At 47.4% G+C, this 23,246-nt stretch overlaps 1 protein-coding gene across 1 annotated transcript in view; it reads left to right on the top strand.

Moving 5' to 3' along the window:
- The first annotated feature begins 2,577 nt into the window (after window positions 1–2,577).
- LOC147710627 (F-box only protein 6-like) overlaps window positions 2,578–23,246 on the top strand; it is a 160,042-nt gene continuing 139,373 nt past the window's right edge. The window contains exon 1 of the mRNA XM_086921302.1: window positions 2,578–2,679. The gene's annotated coding sequence lies outside the window, so the exon portion shown is untranslated. The remainder of the gene's footprint in view (window positions 2,680–23,246) is intronic.

Below are 23,246 nucleotides of genomic sequence, written 5' to 3'. Positions count from 1 at the left end.
TTTTAACAGGTCACTATGGTCAATCATCATATTCTCAATAGAGCAAATAGGTAGTTCCCTTGCCTAATGGGACGTTCATCACCCGGAACCAAATACAATCCCATTCTGGCAAGATCCTTCCACCCAACAATGTTTTTGCCCTTTATAGCTACATACATTTTTGTACAAATAGATCTTTCCAAAATTTCAACATTTCCCATGAAGAAACCCAACATATCAATATCTTTTTCCCCGAAAGCCTTGGGATTAACATCCGTTTCCCTAAGGACAGTCTCTTCATTTTTCTTTTGAAACCTAATAACTTTTTGGAAATTACCTACCCTTTTACAGACTGCACAACGTTTGCCCAAAGCAGGACAGCCTTTAAAGTTGCCAATGTGGAATTTCAAACCACATCTGAAACAAATATTCTGACCTTTATTTTGAAAAGGCTTTGTTTTATCTTTATTACCCACAGCATATAAACCATCATCTTCCAACCCATCTGAAACCATACTAAGTTTAGGAGAAGAATCTAACGACATTGCTTTGGTTGACAAAACTGATCTCTCAATGCTTAATGCCAAATCAATTACCTCTGACAGGGAAGGGTTCTTACAGCTAAGAATTCTTTCTTTAATTTTGACCGAGACACAATTAAATACTAACTGATCCCTAATTTAATTGTCCAAAAGAGGACCAAAATCACAAGGAATAGCTAAAACCCTTAATGCTGAAACATATTCTTCTATCTTTTCATCCTCCTTTTGCTTTCTTTTATAGAAATTATGTCGTTCAAGCATGATATTAGGAGACTCATCAAACTGTTTCTTTAACCTGGCCAGAGCCTCTAAGTAAACATTCCATTGTCTGTCCCCTGACTGACCAACTGGAGGAGGAATAGTAGTGAGACTATTGAAAATACGCTGAGCTGCAAGCCCTAAACTCCCAAATAATAGACCGAATTTATGAGGTGGGGAATATCCCAGAGCGTCTATGGCCACCAGGTGATTCTCAAACAAACCCAACCACTCTGGCCATAGATGACTAGGTTTGCCAGGTTTGTCAAGAAAGGGTGGAGGCTGGGTAATTTCTTTAATTGAAGACATAAACCCCAAAATTCAGACCTGACAAGGTACGATATATGGTTACCCCCACCTGACTCAAAACCTGTCAAAAACCAAAAACTTAATTCTAAAGAAAAAAAAAATACAGAGGTCGTAAAAAGAGTCTCGAAGTCCCACCAGAATAATGATGTTGTCCAAAATTTGCCAACGCAGACGTCCTCAATAAAAGCACAAACTTGAAATATTCACACTCGTTGACACACAAACAGGTACTGTCTTCTTCTTCAAAAAAAAAAATGGAGTCACGTCGACGATGCGCCGCCGGATGGCTTCCAGCGCCTAAAAGCAACACAGGAGCTGAAGAACGTCTTACATCACACTTGACTGGCCGAAAGGACTTCACTTCCGAATTTCCGGGAATAATAATTCCGAGTAGAGTCTCAATGAAGGTAAGGCGAAGAACTTCAAAAAATGCGCATTCGATCAATCTGCCGTTTGCAGTCTTTCAACTGTGTAGATCGTAAAATGGCTCATCTAATCAAAATACAAGCTCAGCCAACAGCCATAGATCCAACACATAACCTTCCACTGCAAATATCCACAAACGCAGGATACCGACATAGCAACTCCGATATCGAAAGGCAGATAACGTTGCAATAAGACAAGGTTGAAGAAGTTCATAAATAAGGTGATCCTACCGTAATTCGACAATCAATACCAGCTACTGCCAACGGTTGTCAATACGGCATAGGTCACAGACAGCTCATGACAATTGTCAGTGAGCCCTCCAATCCGAGTTAATTTCTCAGTCGTCACGTGGGTTGGTGGGTGAATAAAATTATCCCAATCGTCGCCAATTTGTAGTAAACAGGCAAGGCTGTAACTTCTTAAATCAGAATATAAGTTTTTTCCAAGTTATTAACCCACATTACAAATGCGTCTTGTCACTTGGAGTTCCCTCAGTAACTGAGCGCTACAAGTGAACCTCGAGCCAGGAACTCTTGAACCATTCAAAAGGATACAGAAAGGTAGAAAGGCATCACTAACTTTCGAAACATTGTATAACATACTATTACATCGAAGGTGTCAGAGCGCTGTACAATAGAGCCAGTTGCGTTACAAGAGAACAGTGGAACACAATAAAACATTACAAAGAATTACAGGGATTAAAAATGAAGGTTACATAGACACAAAATCCAACAAAGTTCGCAGGAGTGAGGAATGTACAGGAGAAAAAATACAAATTTACAATGAGGAGTGAACTGACAGAGGGAGACCGACATAGAGCCATAGCACATGGCTGATAGGCTTTGACGATGCTAATAGCGCTCGGATTGCCGCATAGACGAGACCTATTGGCTTTGACAGTGCTTGTTATTGAAGTTAAGGCCTGGTAGGTCTCATCTTTAGATGCACATATTCAAGTCTGTGATCTTTTGTTTAGCCTACTATCTTCGTTATGTAAGCACTGACCAGTAAGCGGATTTTCGACGAGAACTTGGGCTTGTTTTGCAAGAATGGTGTGGAAAAAAAGAGCGACGCCCCCTGTGTCACATAGGAGGAAGGAAGTCTGCAGTGCCGTTTCCGGAGTCCTGTCGACTTTTACAGGACAAAAGTGAAATAGGAGGGAGAGGTCTGTATTCTGAGAGGTAGTAAAACGCATTTCTTTCCCGCAACGGATTGGAATGTCTCGGTTGTTTTTGACTGTTAAAACTCTCTAGCACCCCCCCTTGCTTATAGGAAGTCAATGTTGCATCCACCCCACCCTAATTTAGGAAGTGGAGTTGCTTCCTCCTTGACAGGGACAGTGAATGACCGCCCGCCCCCTCTCCCTTCTGCACCTGTCAGTTGGGAAGCTGCCGGTTTCCCCCTGGCAGTGAACTCTGATCATACTTATCGATAAAAGTATATGTGCCATTTAAAGTGACGTTGAATTGCCATCAAAGAGTACTGTATGAACAGATGGGGTAAAAATTAATTCCGTAATACAAACTCTTACTTTATGTATGACCCCGAGTATTACTAGAAAGTAAAGAAGACCTAAGCTATTTCCTGGAGATTTTTTAATCGCCGAGCCAGTCAATCATCGATTCTCTACGTACAGAGTAGACTAGAGAATATGAATTTATGCATGTATTCCTGTAGACACGATTACGGCAGGAGACGCCCGATTTTTAAAGCAACAAATGGCTTTCTTTTAGTTGTCTCCAGCCTGAAATTGTCTCTTCTTTTAAATAGAAATCAAAGGGCAAAATACATAATCTCCCAACTTCCTGTCCTAAAATGTTGGCCTGGATGTGTATGATATATCTATATCGCGAGCCTCGCCAAAAAGCAGGGATATGCCGGTTGGTTAGGGTCCACAAGAATGAGGGTTTCTTTCAGACCGTCCTTGTTTTTCCCAAAAAAATAGCACATAGTTTTACTTGTTGTTTTATAAGTATTGCCCTGCCTAGTTCTGCTTGCCTATGGTCTCATTGCAAGTTGCCTTCTCTGTTTAAAGCAAGTGGTCAGTTCAGTTGGATCAAGGATTGCGATGGGTTGGCCAGGAGAGGCATGCTTGAGGCTGGAGGGAGGTGGGTGAGGTGATGCCAAGCTTATTCTCTGCCTACAGCTCTACTCCTCCACAGCTGCAGTTTTACGGGTGCAGCTCAGCTCCCAGTTAAAAAGTCCAGCGTTGAGGGGCGTCTCCCTACCACCCTTCGGGGGGGGGGGGGGGGGGGGGGGGGAAGCAAACAGCTGAGAAGAAACACAGATCAGCTTGAAATAAATTATGATTGCTGCTCAGTGACAAAGTTGTCTGAATCTGTTTTTATTGTATTTATTTGTTTAGGGTGGGGGCGGGATTGGAATTATTCCCTAGCCTCCTATGCATGTGTTGGCTGAGGGAAGTTTTCCTCGAGCAGTGAGCACACATTGGTGTGTGTGATGTGTTTTACTGCCAAAAATATCTTTACTTTTTGGGCGTTAATTTGATTTGGCCCGGGGCGGTTTGAAAAACCTCCATTAAAGTAAATGGCTGGATGTGGGGCAGCCCAATGGGACAATGTAGGAGTGGGTGTGAAAGTTTCCTCACTGCCATACAGCAACTGCTATGTGATAGGAGGGCAGGGGAATGGGGGAGGAGTTCAGCACCTTCCTTTCAAGTTAAGGCAGCTGGTACTGCATGGATTTCATAATACTGGCCAGTTAGGTCTGAAGTTCTAGTTTTGATGGCAGGGTGGCTGCGGTGGTGATTTGGAGGCCTTGTCTTTATTTTTTACGTCGAGCCTGGGCAGCGCATATGCTGATCTGCAAGACATGCTGTATTCGAGTATGGACTTGAGGCCCCACCCACATATTTGTCTTTGTCCTTCGTAGATGCTGGCTTCTGATTCGTTAACAGGCTTGAGTCCCTCCTTAGTCCCGCCTTGTCTTCATTTGTAACCTCTCATGAGGACTGGCCCTTTTACTTCAGTGTTTCAGGGTACGTCTTATTTTAGTCTAAGCAGTATTTTCTTTGAGTTTCACCTACTGCTGGCACGACATGCTTTCCTGCAACACGCTTTCACTTTCAAAGCAGCATGGACAATGGCGGACGCTTCTTTGAAATTCAATAGGTCTCGCATTTACAAGAATTTGAGCTATTAGCATTGTAAATGTCATTGACTTTTATTTATGGGTTAATTATCAAAACATAAATAAAAGGCATTGTCGTTTACAATGCCAATAGCTTAAACTCTTGCAAATGCAAGACCTATTGCATTGCAAATGCTTGTTTGTTGGAGTTTGGAGGGCAGCAGCCAGCAACCTCAGATTTGGTGTGTCTGTATTGGTGGGTCATGCCCAGCATGTCAGTCCTGCTGGTTTTGTTGTCAGACAGTGGGAGTCTTGAGTTTGCTGTTGTGTTGAGCTTACGAACGGATCCTGGGTACATGTGAGGAAGCAGCAAGTCTGCTGGATCATCTTTGCTGGACTACAATGTGCTGCCCGCCCAGGGAGAACTCTGCTTAGTCATTGGCTGTCCCTCCTACAGTGCTGCTGCCTGGCGCATAATTGAGTGTAGTATGACTGGTGCCAAAGTTGAAATGGTGGGGGTTGGGGGAGGTTCACGTGTGGAGATTTGCAGGTGATCATACATTCAAATGCCTTACCCATTCAAATGGGAAAGGATGTGTGGCTTTAGGCCAGAGCTACAGAGAAGAAGGTTAGAGTCCCTGCCTCTGTTCAACGTCCTGTGAGTCTGGGCAGATCACCTAATTTCCCCGTGCCTCTACAGCTCCCCCCAAAAAAACACAAATCCGACCTTTTGCAATGTAACTGGCAGGGTATCCATATAATGCGCTCTGAGTTTGTGCTGTATATACAAACAAGCATTTGCAATGCAATACTTCTCGCATTTGCAAGAGTTTAAGCTATTGGAATTGTAAATGACGATGCCTTTTATTCATCCGTTTTGCTAATTAACACATAGATAAAAGGCATTGTCATTTACAATGCCAACGAATATCTCAAACTCCTGTAAATGCGAGACCTATTCAAAGAAGCGCCCACCATTGTCCCGGGGTGCTCGGAAAGTGAAAGCGCGCATGGTGCACTGAATGTTGCAGGATAGCATGTCCTGCATGCAGTAGGAGAAACTCAATTAAAGAAAATTGTGCTTACAGACTAAAACGGACATACTGTGTAACAACCGCAGTAAGAGGGCCAGTCCTCGTGGGAGGTTACAAATGAAGACAAGGCGGGACTAAGGTGGGAATAACAAGCCTTTTAATGAATCAGAATCCAGCATTTTCAAAGGGCAATGATGACGCAAGCCAATGACAAATATGATATGAAAAACAATTGTCCTAGACCTTGAATGAAGTACAGAAAAATCAGTGCATAGTCATTAATTTAGGAAAAACTAGAGCATACTGTATCAAGTCAGCTCATAGTATTCAATACTCAATAAAACAGACAGAAAAACTGCAACAGACAAAGGACTAGCAAGCAATTTGAATTCATTGCATTGTCAATCGATTGCTTATAATTTACAAAAAGAGAAATAGTTAAAATCTTTAGACAGTAAGCAAAATTGCCCCCGGGAAAAAAACAGGCAGGAAGGGATAGTAGTGTTGAAAAAGTGTTAAAATGTGATACGGAAAATAGAGGAAAGGTTTAGAGTAGTGACATCAATGATTTTTAAACAATGTTATATACAAGAAGGACCAGTACAAATCAAATAACTGTCCTCCCTAACCTGGCCACAATAATAGTTTCGACACTTTTATGTAATTTGTTTTAACAATCTGGATACGTATTCCAATTTCTGAGCACGTTTGGTATCAAAGAAAGTTGGGTCCAGTTACTATCAAAGGAAATGCATCGACGTTTCGACTCGTCTTGGGGCCTGATAGGTAATTTGAACCTTGGCCGTGCGAGTCTTCATCAGGACTTCAGGGGCAATCTCACAGGGATTGTGGGGTGTCAGAGAACCCTAACAAATAAGTAAGGGAAAGAGTGAGGATGTTGCGGAAATCTACAAATTTGTTAAGACAAACATCCATTAATTAAGATGCTTACCAAATGATTCAATCAGATATACATCAAAGTGAAAGTTTATGGTAGGAAAAACTCAACCCAGTATGAAGGTGCCGATTAACACCTACAAAAACAATAAACTCTGATTAGAAAGTGTTAATCCACCAAAAGGTGAATGGGGGTATGAAAAAATAAAATTCAATCAATTACCTCCCACACAAGAGGAAAGGCGGTCCATAAATTAATTAGGGGCTCGCCGGAATGAGTACGTCTTGTCGATAGGGCGGCTTAGTAGAGACAAATCATCAGCATATGAGGCTAATAGCGACCGTCCAAATTATTAGGGCTAAAAGAAAAGGAAAAAAGGGCCAAAAATAATCAGCCGCATAGTGGTTATAGAAACCATTCCTAAAGGTATCCCTATCCCGTCTGACAATTTACCTGTAAGTTCAAACGCGATCAAAGTCCGTCCCCTCAGTGGTCGCGGGGTGGATTACAACGTATGTAAAACTTCCCATCCGATCGGCTACATGGGAAGAAATGGGGAAAGGGGGTCAATAACCCGCTAATTCAGATGGAGTGAGTCAACTACAACATGAGAGTCAATAACGAATACAGGGTGTGGGAGGGGACGCTCGAGAGGAGCGTAAGACGCTTACCGCAGATTGTGCCGGTATTCAGAAAGTCCTCTCCACAGCCGATCGATTGTTACCATTTACGACTGTGAAAACAAAAGAAAGGAGGGGGGCGGTCAATTGGGTCCACACACACAATGTGAACTGTAAGGGAAGGGGGAAGGCTCACAGCTTCCGCTTACCTCTATCTACACTGTCAGCCTAAGTTCTCAGCGTGGTAGAGAGAACACGGAAGTGCTCGCGGTAATAGCTAGAATTACGTCGAACGTCTAAATGAACCTCGAAGACAGACTATTCGAGCACTGTAGTCCATGGAATTCACCACACCAGCAACGTGGTTTGAACCATCAAACCAAACAGGAACGGTACACATTGACCGTAATTTACAAAAAACAAAAATCACACAAGACATTTATAAAAACAGTAAAAAAAAGGTACAATCTAGAATTTCTGCTATATACTGTACAGTACATATTGGAGAATTAGCTATAGAAAGAGTATGGAGCATACATTAACCACTGTTGCCTATGGAATTATCAATTAATGTGCTGTCAGGCTTGACAGGGTGACCAATCGCACTTCTTGGGGAGATTCGATCCCTCCAATGTTTTCAACTTGAGTTAAAAAATACAGTACTCTTGAAGTATACCAAAGAAAACGACTACTTGTTCAAATTTAATCATCTGTTCAATGATGTTCTCAAAGTGTGCTGTTACATCACAGCCATATGAGGGTTCCACAAAATTCCAATGAGTTTATACAATTCATTTAGTCATCCAAATACCCAATGCATTTTGTGCTGTCCGCACTTCATATGGGGAAATACATATCTATGGGGTAAAGTCAAATAAGGTATAATCAAAAATATGGAAGCAGGTCACAGTCTGTATAAGTAAAAAGCGTTATGCGTGGAGTGTGTTGTCAGCCAGTCTATTAGCATGCATTTTAATGGAAAAATAAGGGAGTGCGTAAAGGAAATTGTGAAGTGCAGCCAAAGTGAAGTTGAAAAAGGCAGGCTTGCCTATGACTAAGACAAAGGTACATATACGTGTGCGGTAAATGATTCTCAACTAATGTTGTGGATAAGGGCACCAAGTGAATCAAATTAAAAACGGGCGGTGAAACGATACCGTGCTATTTATTCACTGATTCCGTGAGTGTGGTCACCGTGGCGGCAATAATATGTCACTCATAACGGGTATTAAAGGTGAATCCACTACGTCTAATACGTTTACTGGAGTATACGCTATATTTCACTCACCGGGTGGGTAGTTCGGAAGAAAGCATAGCTTGTCCTCACATTCCGTTCGAAATCGGGTTGGTGCACAAGTGCGTGTGCGCTTCAACATGGTCTAAGTAGTTCCCTCGTGACCCGGAAGTGTGCGGTGAATCCTTACCACCGTAAACATATAATTAAGTTATCAATGGTAACGATGGGGGACCTAACAGTGACTAATGTACTAAACCAAATATAATGTTGTAAGGTTAACCACATTGGTTTCGCTGTTGTTATTGCCTGGATTACTTATGGTGATCCCCATTACTCTTAGTCTTACTCGTCCTCGACCCAGTCATAACACATGAGGTATTCCACCCGACAGGAAACAAAACAGGAAACGCTTTTTAGACTCCACCCACCCTCCTGTCAGGTGCTATATTACACCTCACCACCAGAAGCAAATCCTGATGTACCAAGCACCAAAGGCCCAGCAAGGGAGGGCGGGCGGGTTGTATGACTGGTTCGAGGACGAGTAGGACTAAGAGTAATGGGGATCACCATAAGTAATCCAGGCATTACCTCTACGTCCCTCGTCCTCGACCCAGTCATAACACTTGAGGCATACCAAAGCAACCCCAAAGGCCTTTGGCACACAGCAACCAGAAATTAGAACAGACACAAAGGCGTGCAGCAAGACATAGTTTATTAAGAAACCAAATCAAACAAGTGGGGGAACCCCCACCGCACGCAGCACCCCAGAGCCAAAATTCAGGCGGCCCGAAAGAGCACAATTCAGGCGATAATGTCGCACAAAAGTGGACTCGGACGCCCAGGTCCCCGCCCGACAAATTTCATCAAGGGGGACCCCATGGAAAGCCGCCCATGAAGCAGACACACCCCTGGTAGATCTAGCCTGAACACCAGAAGGGCAAGGCAAACCAGAGCCCTGGTAAGCCAAGGAAATCACCTACTTGATCCAACGACCCAAAGTAAGTCGAGAGGCAGCTTTACCCCTACCAGCCAGACCAAAGGTAACAAAGAGGGAGTCAGAGGACCGAAAGTCAGCAGAACGAGCAACATAAATAGACAAAGCCTGTCTGACATCCAAAGAATGGAGCAAGACGTCAGAGGGCGAGGAGGGAGAAGGACAGAGAGAAGGAAGAATCAATTCCTGGGAGGAATGAAACCTGGAACGAATCTTAGGCACAAACCCGGGGTCCAAAGTAAGGACCACAGCGTCGTCCAGAAACCTCAAGAAGGGGGGAGAACAGCGCAACGCCGTAAGCTCGCCCAACCTCCGAGCAGATGTAACAGCGACCAAAAAGGCCACCTTGAAGGACAGGAACTTCAAGTCCACAGACTCCAGAGGCTCAAATGGGGGCGACTGTAAGGCACCCAAAACCAAAGAAAGATCCCAGGGGGGAACCGGGGATCGGACCGTAGGTGCAGAAAGAGAAAAGCTTCGAAACAAACGGGAAACCAACAAGCCATCCGAAGGCATAAGAGAAGCAGGATCCCGAAATGCCCGGATAGCAGCCCACTGACCTTTCAAAGTGGACAAAGCAAAGTGTTTGTGAAACCCATCCAGAAAAAACTGAAGAATAGAGGAAACTGCACAAGAGGCAGGGGACAGGCCCACTGAAGCACACCAAGAAGAAAAGGAAACCCAGTGCTTAGAATAGGAGGAAAGTGTGGACTTCCGACGGGAAGCCTGCATCACAGTGATGAGGTGATCGGGCAAACCCCGGACCCCAAGAGACAGCCGTTCAACCTCCAGACCGCCAAGGTGAGGGGCACCAACAGCGAGGACGACTGGCAACTCAGAGGAGACGGGTAGCGGGGCAGGATCCAGGGAGGGCCAACCGCCAGCCGCAGCAGAAGGGGGGGAACCAAGAGTGGCGAGGCCAATAAGGCAGAACCGCCACTACCTGAGCCCCCACCCGCTGAACCTTCAGCAAGAAGGCAGGGATCAGAGGAAAGGGGGGAATGCATAGAGTAACCAAGGAGGCCACAGGACAGTCAAAGCATCCACACCCCAAGCCCCTGCCTCCGGAGTCCTGGAGCAGAACGGGGGAAGCAGGGTGTCCTTCAGCGAGGCAAAGAGATCCAGCACCGGAGTCCCGAACCTCAGGCACAGGGACCGGAAAATCCGAGGTGACAGGCACAGGGTGATAGAGGACGGGAACCTCCGACTCAAGGAGTCTGCAACTACGTTGTCCACACCCTTGATGTGTTGAGCAGACAGGGCCACCAGATGACACTCGGCCCAACTCGCAATGGTACAGGCCACCAAGTTCAGGGAAAGGCAGCGGGTACTGCCCTGGTGGTTGATGTAGGCCACAGTCACAGTGTTGTCCGACCTTACCAACACGTTGCATCCCAGAAGACGATCGTTGAAAAGGCGAAGGGCCCTCTCCACCGCCGACAGTTCCCTCCAATTCGAAGACCGGTGCGACTCCGAAGGAAGCCAACGAGCCTGGATCGCCCAAGGACCCAGAGTCGCCCCCCAACCGGAGGCGCTGGCATCCGTCGTCAATACCAAAGGGGGCGGAGGATGGAACCACATGCCCCTCGACAGATTGGAAGGATCCAGCCACCATTGGAGAGCAGACACCAACCCTGGGGACACCGGAACAGGAATCGAGAAGTCCAGGACAGGAAAGGGCACCCAACGCTGAACATGCCACAGCAGAGGCCGAAGATGAACCCTGGCCCATGGCACCGTGAACACAGTGGCAGACATGTGTCCCTGGACCACCAACCACTGCAGGAGAGGAGCTGACCTCCTGGAAAGCAACGTCCTCAGCAAAGACTGTAGACGCAGAAGCCGGGACTCCGGGAGAAAAACCTTGCCCAGCACACAGTCGAACACAGCCCCAATGAAGGTCCTCCGAGTAGACGGGTCCAGGTGACTTTTCGGCAGATTGACCAGGAAGCCATGGTCCTCGAGCGTACGCATGGTCAATGAAAGGTGGACGGACATGACCTCCGAGGACGGAGCCTGGAGCAGCCAATCGTCCAAGTAAGGAAACACGGACACCCCCAGGAGATGGAGATGGGCCACCAAGGGAGCAGCCACCTTGGTGAACACCCTGGGGGCGGACCGGAGACCGAAAGGAAGGACGCAGAACTGCCAATGACGACCATCCAGGCAGAATCGTAGGAACTTCTGATCCTCCAACGCCATCGGGACATGCAGGTAGGCCTCCTGGAGATCCAGCGACGTGAACACCCAACCCTCCTGGATCAGGGGAATCACCTTCTGCAGCGTCTCCATTTTGAAAGGTATCTTCTGAACAAACAAGTTCAAGGCCCGAAGATTGATGACAACACGGAACCCTCCCGTGATCTTCGGAACCACAAAGACAATCGAATAATTCCCCAGTCCTCGTTCCAGGTAGGGAACCGGGACAATCGCCCTCTTGTCGAACAGTGACCCAACCCCCTCCAGCAACGCCCGATGGCGAGCAGGGTCTGCAGGTAAAGGGGTCACCACCATTCCCGAGGGAGTAGGAGGGGACAGGAACTCCATCCGGTAGCCCCGTGAAAGAACATCCAGCACCCACTGGTCCGATGTCGTCACCAGCCAAGCCTGGAGGAACAGCCGCAGTCTCCCACCAACCGCGGGCTGACCCCCAGCGAGAATGGGCACTGGAACGGAATAGTCAGGAGCGAGCAGCCCCCGACCCTCCATCCGGCTGGGGCTTCTTCTGGAACCTCGGAGGAAAGGACCTGCGAGCCCCCCGCTGGCCCCTAAATGAGGACTGCTGGAACCTGGAAGGCTGGCGAAAGGACCTGGCATTCGAGAAGGACGACCCCTTCTGAGAAGTAGTATGACGGAACAACAACAAATGCTTCCTCTCCTTGTAGACTTTATGCAGCTTGGTCTCCAGGGCGTCCCCAAAAAGATGAGTACCAGAGAATGGCAACCTCAAAGCCATAGAACGCTGCTCAGCATCTGTCTTCCATCCTCTCAGCAGCAAGTTCCGACGGGCAGCCACTGAGGAACCACAAGACAACGCAGAAGCCCTGACAGAGTCAAAAGCGATGTCCGAAAGGAACTCAGATTGACGCTCCATCGACTCCAGCAATTCAGGACAACTGATCCCCTCCTGCATAGCAGAGAACAAAGTCTTGAAGTCAGCCAGCAAAGACTGCACCACATAAGCCCCATAGACTCCTGACCGCAGAGCCAGGTGAGAGCCAGCATAGGACTTCTTAAGAGCAGAGTCAATCTTCTTATCAACTCCATCCTGCAGGATATTATCATCAGCCATGGAGGGACGACCAACCAGGGAAGCAACCACGGAATCCACCTGCACCGAATCAGGGAGGGCAACCTCCAAATCCTGCAAAGGATACAGTTTAGACATGAATCTGGGCACAGAAATATGGTCCGGGTCCTTCCATTCTTTAAGGAGGACATCCATGACAAACGGGTGTACGGGCATAGAAGATGACGCAGGCTTCCGAAACTGCGGCAACACAGTATCCTGGGATGTACTGGGCACAGGCTCCACAGGGAACCCCATATTCTCCCGCACATGGCAAAGCAGATCGGGCATCAACTCCCTCGAAATGTACTTGCCCTGCAGATCCATCGCACCCAAAGTAGTCTCATCAGAGGACGCGGAGGAAGAAATATCCGAATACAGGGGAGCAGCCTCCCCAGAGCGACCCCCTGCACCCTTCTTGGAAGCCTTGAGACTGGACAGAGTCTCCAACAGCAGGCGCTTCAGGCGTCTAGAGCCCCTCGGACCAGCACACCGACCAGCAGGCGTAGAATCCCGACTGTCGGAGGAGGAAGAGGAGGAGGAAGAGGACCGAACAGGAGAGACATGTTTCCTCTTCCTGTGGTGTTTCCCCATCACAAGCAACGTCTGCAAACTCAGGAAAACAGCCACACGCAAAACACAGCAACACCAAAGCGTCACAGTACGAACTGAACTCCAGGGCATTATATAGGCATGAAAACACTCACCCCCGCAGCTGCAGCCACTTCGAATCCAAAACGGAGGGGCAGAAAGCAGCCTCCAATCAGTGGCCAATGAGGAAATACAGAAACGACACACCCGCCGAAACGAGCCGATGACGTCATCAGGACGCGCCGTCCCAGCACTCAGGAGAGTGTCAGGGAACCCGGAGCCCACCCGGGCGCCCGACCATGCCAGCAGTAGACAAACACCAAGGATGCGCCATCCGGAAGCGTCCCGCTCCCACAACTGGACTCCTCTCATGTCCGCGGACACCCGACCCTCAGGCCGTAGGAAACCCCGGCGCCCGCCAATCAGGGGCAGCCGAATCCGGAGTGACAACAAGGAAACTGAAGAGTGCGCGACCCGCCCACAAACACCGGCAAGTGCGGGACGCGCGGACAGCCGCCTGCCCCTCCCAGCAGCGGTCCGCCCCTCCGGTGAAGACGATGCTGAAACGGAAATCCACGGGGACCCGAGAAGCCCCGCAACCCAGGGTCCCCGTCTGGAGGAAAGCTCAGGAAGCCCAGCAGCCCGGCTTTGCAAAGGTCCCACGTCGGTCCATGAGCACCCCCAAGGCCCCACCAAGGAAGACACCACAGGACTCCAGAAGCAGGTAAGTGCTCAGCACTCACCCCAGCGTAACCCATCACCATTCCGACCGACAGGAAACAAAACAGGATTTGCTTCTGGTGGTGAGGTGTAATATAGCACCTGACAGGAGGGTGGGTGGAGTCTAAAAAGCGTTTCCTGTTTTGTTTCCTGTCGGGTGGAATACCTCATGTGTTATGACTGGGTCGAGGACGAGGGACGTAGAGGTAATGATTCCGAAATGTGTGTATGGAATGGCGGCCATGTTGGTGCAGTATACTTCGAGTAAAGGGTTGTGAGCTGAGAAGAAAAAGGACACTGTTTACATCAAATGAAGTGTTGTGAGCTGAAAAGAAAAAGGACCAATAAAAGAAGGTTCAACTGATACTACGATGTTCTAAGTGAAAGATACATTACATAAATCTGGTTCACTGGCGGGCTGATGATAATCGGTGCATGACAAATTTACAGAGAAATTATATTGCTGTCTGGGATAATTCAATTGGTTAAATAGCATTTGCAAAAAAATTATTGTATTATAAAAAACAACTGTATTCGAGCTGTTCATTTAACCCCGTAGGGTTGCAGGAATTTAATTTTTTGATCCAAAATATCTCACGTTGGAGCAGTCTTTTTTTTATTGTCACAGCCTTGCTTCACAGGAACACACTCCAAAACCATGAAACAAATCTTGCTAATGTTGTGGCTGTTGGAGATGTAGTGTGCGGCTACAGGGGCCTTGGTGGATCTGTTTCTTATAGTCCTCTTATGTTCAGTCATTCAAATTTTTACTTTCCTCTCTGTCTTACCCACATAGGGGAGTCCACATGGACATTTTAGTAAGTAAACCACATTTTTGGAGTCGCATGTGGCATTGGTGAAAAGTGTAATGAGTTTTCCTGTGGTGGGATGGTTGATACTGTTACCACAAATTATATTGTTGCAGTGTCCACAGTTCGCACAAGGGATTGTTCCTGATTATTTTTCATTTTTGTGGCGTACATCCTTTTCAATCATGTTTTTGAGATTCTTTGATCTTTGATAGGCGAACAAAGGTTTGCTGAAGAGTCCTTTAAAGTCTGGTTTTTTTCAACCGTTTCCCAATTTTTTAGGACAATTCTCTTTATTTGTTGGCTTAAGTTTGAGAATTTAGATACAAACACTGGTCTGTCCTGATTCATATCCTTTAGGTGTGTTTTGAGTAACTCTTCCCTGGGAATAACTTGTGTTCTCGCTTTGGCTTCTTCCAGAACATTGTCTGGATATTTCCGTTCACGAAATTTTGTGATCATTTGATTTACATTTCTTTCGTAAGTTTGATCACTTGATGATATTCTTTTCATTCTTAGCAGCTCGGAATAGGGTAAGTGCCGTTTCAATGACATGGGATGACAGCTGTCAAAAATCAACATATTGTTTCTGTCTGTGTTTTTGGTGTACACATCTGTCTGGAAACAATTGTTCTGCAAGGAAACTAACACATCCAAATATGGGATGGATCCAGTGTTGATGGAATGTGTAAACTGTATGTGATCATCAATGTTATTGATGTATTTGATGAATTCTTCAATTTCAATCGATGGTCCTTTCCATATAAGAAAGCTATCATCTATGAATCTCCAGAATTTATGAATTTTGTTCTGCCATCTAGGATTTTCAAGGATGTTCTCGAGTTCCAACCGGTGCATGAAGAGATTTGCGTAGCTGGGGGCGCACAATTCCCCATGGAAGTTCTGGCTAACTGTTGAAAATGTTCTTTGTTCCAGGAAAAGTAACTGTGGTACAGCGTGAAATGTAATAATTCTAACAGGAACACTTTTAGATCTTGCTTGATATCATGGCTGATTAAGAACGACGCTATGGCTTCGATGCCTCTGTTGTGTGGGATAGACGTGTAGAGTGAACACACGTCGATGGTACATAGTGTCACTTCCATAGTTTCGTCTAGTTCTGTTTCCTTGAGTTTGGTAAGGAAATCTGTTGTGTCACGAAGGTACGTGGACATTTTCTGTACTAGTGGTTGTAGGTGTCGGTCTAAATATTTTCCTATGGGTTCATGGATTGAACCCCTTGTCGACACAATCGGTCTAAAGGGTGGTTTCATCAGGTCCTTGTGTATCTTCGGTAGCATATGAATGCTTGGACATTTTGGATGATCTTGTATTAAAAATCTTTTGTCTTTTTCAGTGATGGTTCCCATCTCTACCGCTTGGTTGATGATGACATTCAAGGTGTCTTTGAATACATTAGTAGGGTCGTTAGGTAATACCATGTATAACTTTTCATCAAATACATGGTTGTTCACACTCTCGAGGTAAAACTCCGTGTCCATTATAACGAGGGCACCTCCTTTGTCTGCTTTACAGCATTTGATTTTCCGGTTCTCAATGATTTGGTTAATAGCTCGAAATTCATAGGTGGAAAAGTTGGAGCGCTTAGAGGATGGTTTCCTGAATAGCTCCTTTATTTCGTTGGTTGTGATTGTTTCATATGAGTCAAGAATTTTATGACTTACCGGAGCCAGAAACGTACTTTTGCTTTTTAATCCTAGCAATGTATCTTCAGTTTGTGTTGGTGTCGTTGGTTCAATCACTATGTTTGTAAAAAAATGCCTTAAGCAAAGGGTTCTCATGAACTTAAAAAAGCTCACTTCCGTTTCCAATTCGTTGGGTCTGTAAGTGGGTACAAATGATAAACCACGTTGTAAGGCGGAAAGCTGGTTCTTGGATAATTTTTCTTTCGAGATATTGATAACTAAGTTGTTTTGCTGCGTGTTGATTGGGCTGTTGAAGAGCTTGGCTCTCTTTGTGTTCTTGCTCCTCCTGGTTCGACGTGGTGGCTTTGGCATCTCCCTAAAAAAGGCCTCTCTGATGTTGTAGAGGCGGAGGTATTGGTGGTGTTATCCCTGTTATCAGTTTGTTTTCCTCGTCTATCTGTTCTTTGTGCATCTTTTTGGGTAGAATCAAAAGATGATGAACTTCCTTCATCCGAAGATGGATTTTGGAATGGTCTTTGTTGCCTTCGTTGGGCATAAACCTCAGCCCAATTATACACCTCCCCAAGCTTGTAGTCAATGGTGTCGCGTTTATATTTGCAAATCTTTCTGTCATTTATCTCTCTTGTATATTTGTCAAGCTGTATGTTGATGTCTGTTAAAGCTCGGTCAAGATCATCTTTTGCTTTCCAAATTCGTTTGAATTCTTTTAATGTCTTTGTCAAGGTCATCAATAACTTTAGATAGTTCATCCATGATGAGTAAAATAAGGTCTAATGAACATTTGTTCAATATTTCATACCACCGTTCTGTGAATTTTGGATTATTCCTGCAAAGTGTTGGCTTAAGGGATATTCGTAGCCCTCTCGGTATTCTTTGATCTTTATGATATCTTATTAATGTTCCTGCGTGAAGTTTCTGGTTTATAATCCTTTTAGAGGTGTATAGTAATTGTTTCAACAGGCTCTGTGATGAGAAAGTACCTGCAGCTGTGAGATCTGCTTCCTGTATCAATGCATAGATTCTATTGGTTTCCTCAGTGGAAAAGGCGAATGTATTAGCTTTGTTTTCGGTCAAATTGGAAATGTCTTCGTACTCCATAATTGTTGCTTAGTGTTCGGTAGGTGCCCACACGAGTTAGGTCAGAGTTCATAGACAAGTAAGTGTAGGTGGTGTGGCACTCTGTTTTTTAATTCAGGTTCAATTCAATCCTAGAGTGACTTAGGTGCTGATCGGTATGCTCCCTCTGACCAGTGGGGAGTTATCAAATGTATCAATTAATGTGCTGTCAGGTTTGACAGGGTGACCAATCGCACTCCTTGGGGGTATTCAATCCCTCCAATGTTTTCAACTTGAGTTAAAAAATACAGTACTCTTGAAGTATACCAAAGAAAACGACTTGTTGTTCAGATTTATCGATCGATTGTTACCATTTACGACTGTGAAAACAAAAGAAAGGAGGGGGGGCGGTCAATTGGGTCCACACACACAATGTGAACTGTAAGGGAAGGGGGAAGGCTCACAGCTTCCGCTTACCTCTATCTACACTGTCAGCCTAAGTTCTCAGCATGGTAGAGAGAACACAGAAGTGCTCGCGGTAATAGCTAGAATTACGTCGAACGTCTAAATGAACCTCGAAGACAGACTATTTGAGCACCGTAGTCCATGGAATTCACCACACCAGCAACGTGGTTTGAACCATCAAACCAAACAGGAACGGTACACATTGACCGTAATTTACAAAAAACAAAAATCACACAAGACATTTATAAAAACAGTAAAAAAAAAACGATACAATCTAGAATTTCTGCTATATACTGTACAGTACATATTGGAGAATTAGCTATAGAAAGAGTATAGAGCATACATTAACCACTGTTGCCTATGGAATTATCACATGATTAAGAACAGTAATTATGAGCATACATGGGAGCATAGGACATACATTTCCCATAATGGTATTAGACAAAAGTTAATTATATATGTAAACAAACAAGTTACTCAGGCATAAAAGCATTGTCCAGTTGTTACTAGCCGTGGTGAAATGTGCTAACATATCCTTAATACACATTAGTATAACGTAACATGTCCAGCCATACATCCGATTTTACAGGAAAGAGTGGTATTAATGCCCTAAAACATCCCCCACCCTGCACAACACAATACATAAAATGTAAGTACATTACATAAATACATCATAATACACAATCTCATCCCATAACCTTTGACCTCCTTAACCCCCCAAAACCTACACTCCTATCCGTCCTCCTGCAACTCTAACTAATGAGCACCAATGTACACCTCCAACCTGTTTAACCTTTCCCCGTTCCTGAACACCAACTCCCCAACTTAACTCTAACTACCAAAACTCCAGCCAAACTTGGCCAACTACCAAAACAAACACTGCCAGCACCTGTTCCAAGCGACAACTTACAATCAGAAACCCCTGCGCACCTGTTCCAAAACGGGCCTGTCAAAAACCTAACCAGAACTAACAACCTCCCAAAACAAAAACCCCAGGGAGGGTGGGTGGGGCCAAAAAACCTACCCTGCAAAGCTCCCAGCCACCAAGTTACCAAAACCTAAAATGGTGGCTGGGCAGGCACTGTAAGCCCCTATAAACTGTTTAGGCTGCAAATTGAAACTTGGGCTGCTTTTGGGCTATCCCCAAGCTTCCCAAAACAGCACAACGTGGCTGCAGTCAACTCGCCCCCTCCCCCTCCCAATCTGCCCAGGGGCAGACCTAGAGGCTCGGCTGCCCCCCAAAACCCCCTTGGAAGGGAGAAGGGGGGGCAAGCCAAACTGACAACCGTATTGTGTGTGTAAAAGGCCGCTTTATTGAAACAGGTGCACATCACAAAACTTTATTTACTGGCTCCTCGCCTTACAAAACTAAAACCTCTCTAAACATCGAGTTACCTGACCTCTTGCCTATGATCCCCACATGATAAAAACAATCCCCACCCTGCACAACACAATACATAAAATGCAAATACATTACATAAATACATCATAATACACAATCTTATCCCATAACCTTTGACCTTCTTAACCCCCCAAAATCTACCCTCCTATCCGTCCTCCTGCAACTGTAACTAATGAGCACCAATGTAACACCTCCAACCTGTTTAACCTTTCCCCGTTCCTGAACACCAACTCCCCAACTTAACTCTAACTACCAAAACTCCAGCCAAACTTGGCCAACTTCCAAAACAAACACCGCCACCCAGGAAAGTCGGGAGGATAGGTGGATACACCGCCTCCCTACTTTCCTGCCCCTCCCCCCTATCCAACTCCCGTTCCCTCAGAACCTGCAGAAACCTCAAAAGCTCTAGAGAACCCCTAACAACCTCGCCAACACCTCACGAAGTTCAAGCAGGTAAAGATCCATCCCCTTGTGGGAAAAATGCACCCCATCACCCCGAAACAGTTCCGGGGCATCATACCTGATATCCTTGTGACAAATTCTAGAGAAACCCAGGTGTCTACAGAATCTCGCCATTTCCACTTTTACCTTCTTCCGTGCCTTGTCGATTGCAGGAGGCTACACCGCGACCCTTCACACCCGACGCGGCACAAACTCAGTCGAATCCACCATGCACCCTGACCACCTTCTCTTCATTTCCACCAGATCCCTCTTCATCGCCCTCATAAGCACCAGACCAGTCTCCCTCACCATGTCATTTTCCACCAAATGCAGCACTAGGACGTCAGGACACCTACCCGCCACCACCATGGAATTAAGAGTGGACACCAACTCCAGCTACAACATGCCCCCTTTACCCTGCCAACGTATGCTAAACACATTATGGTTAAAACCAGTTATTTTGGCGAAAATTTGGGATCGCGCCTGTACCTAGGCCCTCCTAACAAAAGAATGCCCCATAATCCAGACCGCCATGTCTCTGGCGAGGGGACCCGCCACCGAACCTGAAAAAGAAACAAACAGTCAGTACCATGTTATCCCTCGCCACAACGTGCTTCACAAGCTGGGCACGCCGGGAACGTAACGCCGATAACAGTCCGATGACCATCTGCCCAGCCGCATGATGTCCCCTCGCCCCCACCCTTGCCGGTGGGCCTGCGATGCTGCGCCAATCTTAAAAGAATGGGTACCAAAGCGCTTGCCGTCCATCCCCAGCCCCGGCAACGCCTTGCGCAGAACCACCAACAACTGCGTCACGACACCCGACGACCGTCAGCATGATGAAAAACAGCCCCCTCTGGATGCACCGCCTCTCTCGGCCTCGAACCCCACCGCACAGGACACCTGCCCCCCGATGCGACCGCTGCCAACGTAACCCAATGGCCAACCCCCCTGTGATCAGTCTTCGCTCTCCGCAACCACAGACGCACCTTCCTCTCCCCGAACGACATCTCCGACCACTGTAGACCCGCATCCTTGCGCACGCCCAGCAACTCGGATACCCGAAAGCTCCCGCAAACATCCATGCCATCAGTGTGGCGAACAAACCGCCCTCCCCAGCGTTAAAACACACTCCCGGCAAAACCGCAATGACCTGCTCCAGCAACCCCGGCGACAAAGGCTGACGGACCCTGCACACCCTCTCACATTCACTGGCCCACCCTTCCAACATGCGAGACCTCAGCTCACCCGTCGACGGCGCATACCCCCACAAAAGTTTACCCATAAACGCAATCCCCGCCAGTTTCCCTGCAATCGTGACCCTCGTGAGTCCCCTGTCAATTAGATCCAGGATAAACTGAACCACGTCTTCCTGCCGTTCCCCTCCCGGGGCCGTCTCCGCGCTCCGGACGCCAAGAAATCCTCCCAAGCAGTCAAGTACGTCACCTACGTGGACACCGCCAATGATCCTAGAACCAGCTGCAACATCCTGTGTTGCCTATGTACCACATCTGAGAGGGGATGCTGGTCGGATCCCGGTCTGCGTCCTTGGCTAAGCAACGGAATCTCCCCCACTGCGAACGAGACAAAGCATCCGCTATTTCATTGTCGACCCCGGGCACATTCACCGCGAAAAGCAATATCAAAACGCAAACAGCCAAGCACAAAAACACGCAGCAGCTTCAACAGCTGTACATCCCTGGCCGACTGCCGGTTGACCACCTCCACCACCGCCATGTTATCCACATGAAAAGTCACCCTCCTGTTAGCCAGCAGTTCCCCCCCACAACTCCACCGCCACCACCAAAGGAAAAAGCTCGAGGAAGGCTATGCCCCTGCCCCCCCCCCCCGCCGACTCCGGTGGCCACCTCTCAGCGCACCACCTGCCCTGCCAGTACAGACCAAACCCATCGCTCCCCGCCGCATCCGAGAAGATCTGCACATCCCAGACCAGCGCCTCCCCCAGCTGCATGGGGATTTCATTGAAATGCTGCAGAAAAAAGCGCCACATCAGCAAATCCTCTTTGACTCCCGCGGGGAGCCTGACGTGGTGATGCGGCGGGTGCCGCCCCGCCAAAGCCCTGGCCAGCCGCCTACAGAAAGTCCCCCCAACGCGCACCACTCTGCATGCAAAATTGAGGTGGCCCAGCAAAACCTGAATCTCCAGAACCATAACCTTGGGTCATGCCAACATGCCTTCCAGCAGCTCCAGCATGTGCTACTTTTTATCCACTGGTAAACGGGCCTCCATAGCCACGGAGTCCAGCTCAATTCCCAAAAAAGACACACTGCGTTCTCTGGTGACAAAGGCACCCCCAACTCTCCCATGAGTTCTTGGAACCTGTCCAGCGCCTCCTGGCAGTCCGCAGAACCGGGGGAGCCGACAAAAAAGAAGTCATCCAGGTAGTGTGTGACACCTTGGTGACCCGTTCGTTCCGTAAACAGCCATTGCAGGAACGTACTGAAGCACTCAAAAAGTGCGCATGACAACGAGCAGCCCATCGGCAACGCTTTGTCCACGTACCAGCGGCCGTCCAACTGAATTCCCAGTAGGCCCCAATCGTCTGGATGGACTGGGAGCAGCCGGAAAGCCGACTTGATGTCACACTTTGCCATTCCTGCTGTTGCGCCCACCGACACTACCAAGGCCATGGCCGCATCAACGGAGGAGTAAGACACCGTAGTTTCCCGTTCATCAATGAATTCGTTCACCGAGCCCCCTTCGGGCCAGGACAGGTGCTGAATAAGCTGGAACTGCCCTCTCTCCTTCTTTGGCACGACCCCGACCGGGGAGACAATTAACTCCTCCAACGGCCAATCCTCAAAAGGACCCGCCATGCGGCCCTCGCACACCTCTTTCTCCAGCTTACTCTGCACCACCTCCGGGTGCTCCCTAGCGGACCTCAAGATGTCAGCCCACCTCCGCCGCCTGGGCCCTTCATACCCCAGGCGGAACCCGTCCCGGAACCCCACCCGCAAACATTCGGGGGCCCTCGCATCAGGGTAATCGCCACCAGCCGATCCACTCTAACCGGTGTATGAGCCCTTGGGCCCAAGACCCTTATCACCTCTGCCTGTCCCTGCCGCCGGGTGGGAGCCCGCCCGCTGTTGCCTCTCGCTGCACCCCAGCACTTGACCAGGGGATGGCCATACTTCCCGCAGCCGGAGCATTCGTGACGGAAACGGCAATGTTCTCGCATGCACATCCCTCTGTTGTAATCCCAACAGGGACTTGCAATGCCGGATTGATTTCTGGCCCCTGCCCCCACCCCTCCTCGGGTGAGTCGGCCTTGAAAGGGCTGATAAATTATAGGCAACCTGCTGGCTGTAAAAAGGGCCTTCCCCGACCCCGCCAATCCCATCGTATGTTGCCAAAGGTCGGTGTCAAGCTCCCCCCATTTCGCCTCTGGATCCCAGGC

Source organism: Lissotriton vulgaris, chromosome 5 (assembly GCF_964263255.1).
Source record: "Lissotriton vulgaris chromosome 5, aLisVul1.2, whole genome shotgun sequence".
Lineage (NCBI taxonomy): Eukaryota > Metazoa > Chordata > Amphibia > Caudata > Salamandridae > Lissotriton > Lissotriton vulgaris.
This window is presented reverse-complemented; position numbering and strand designations above follow the sequence as displayed.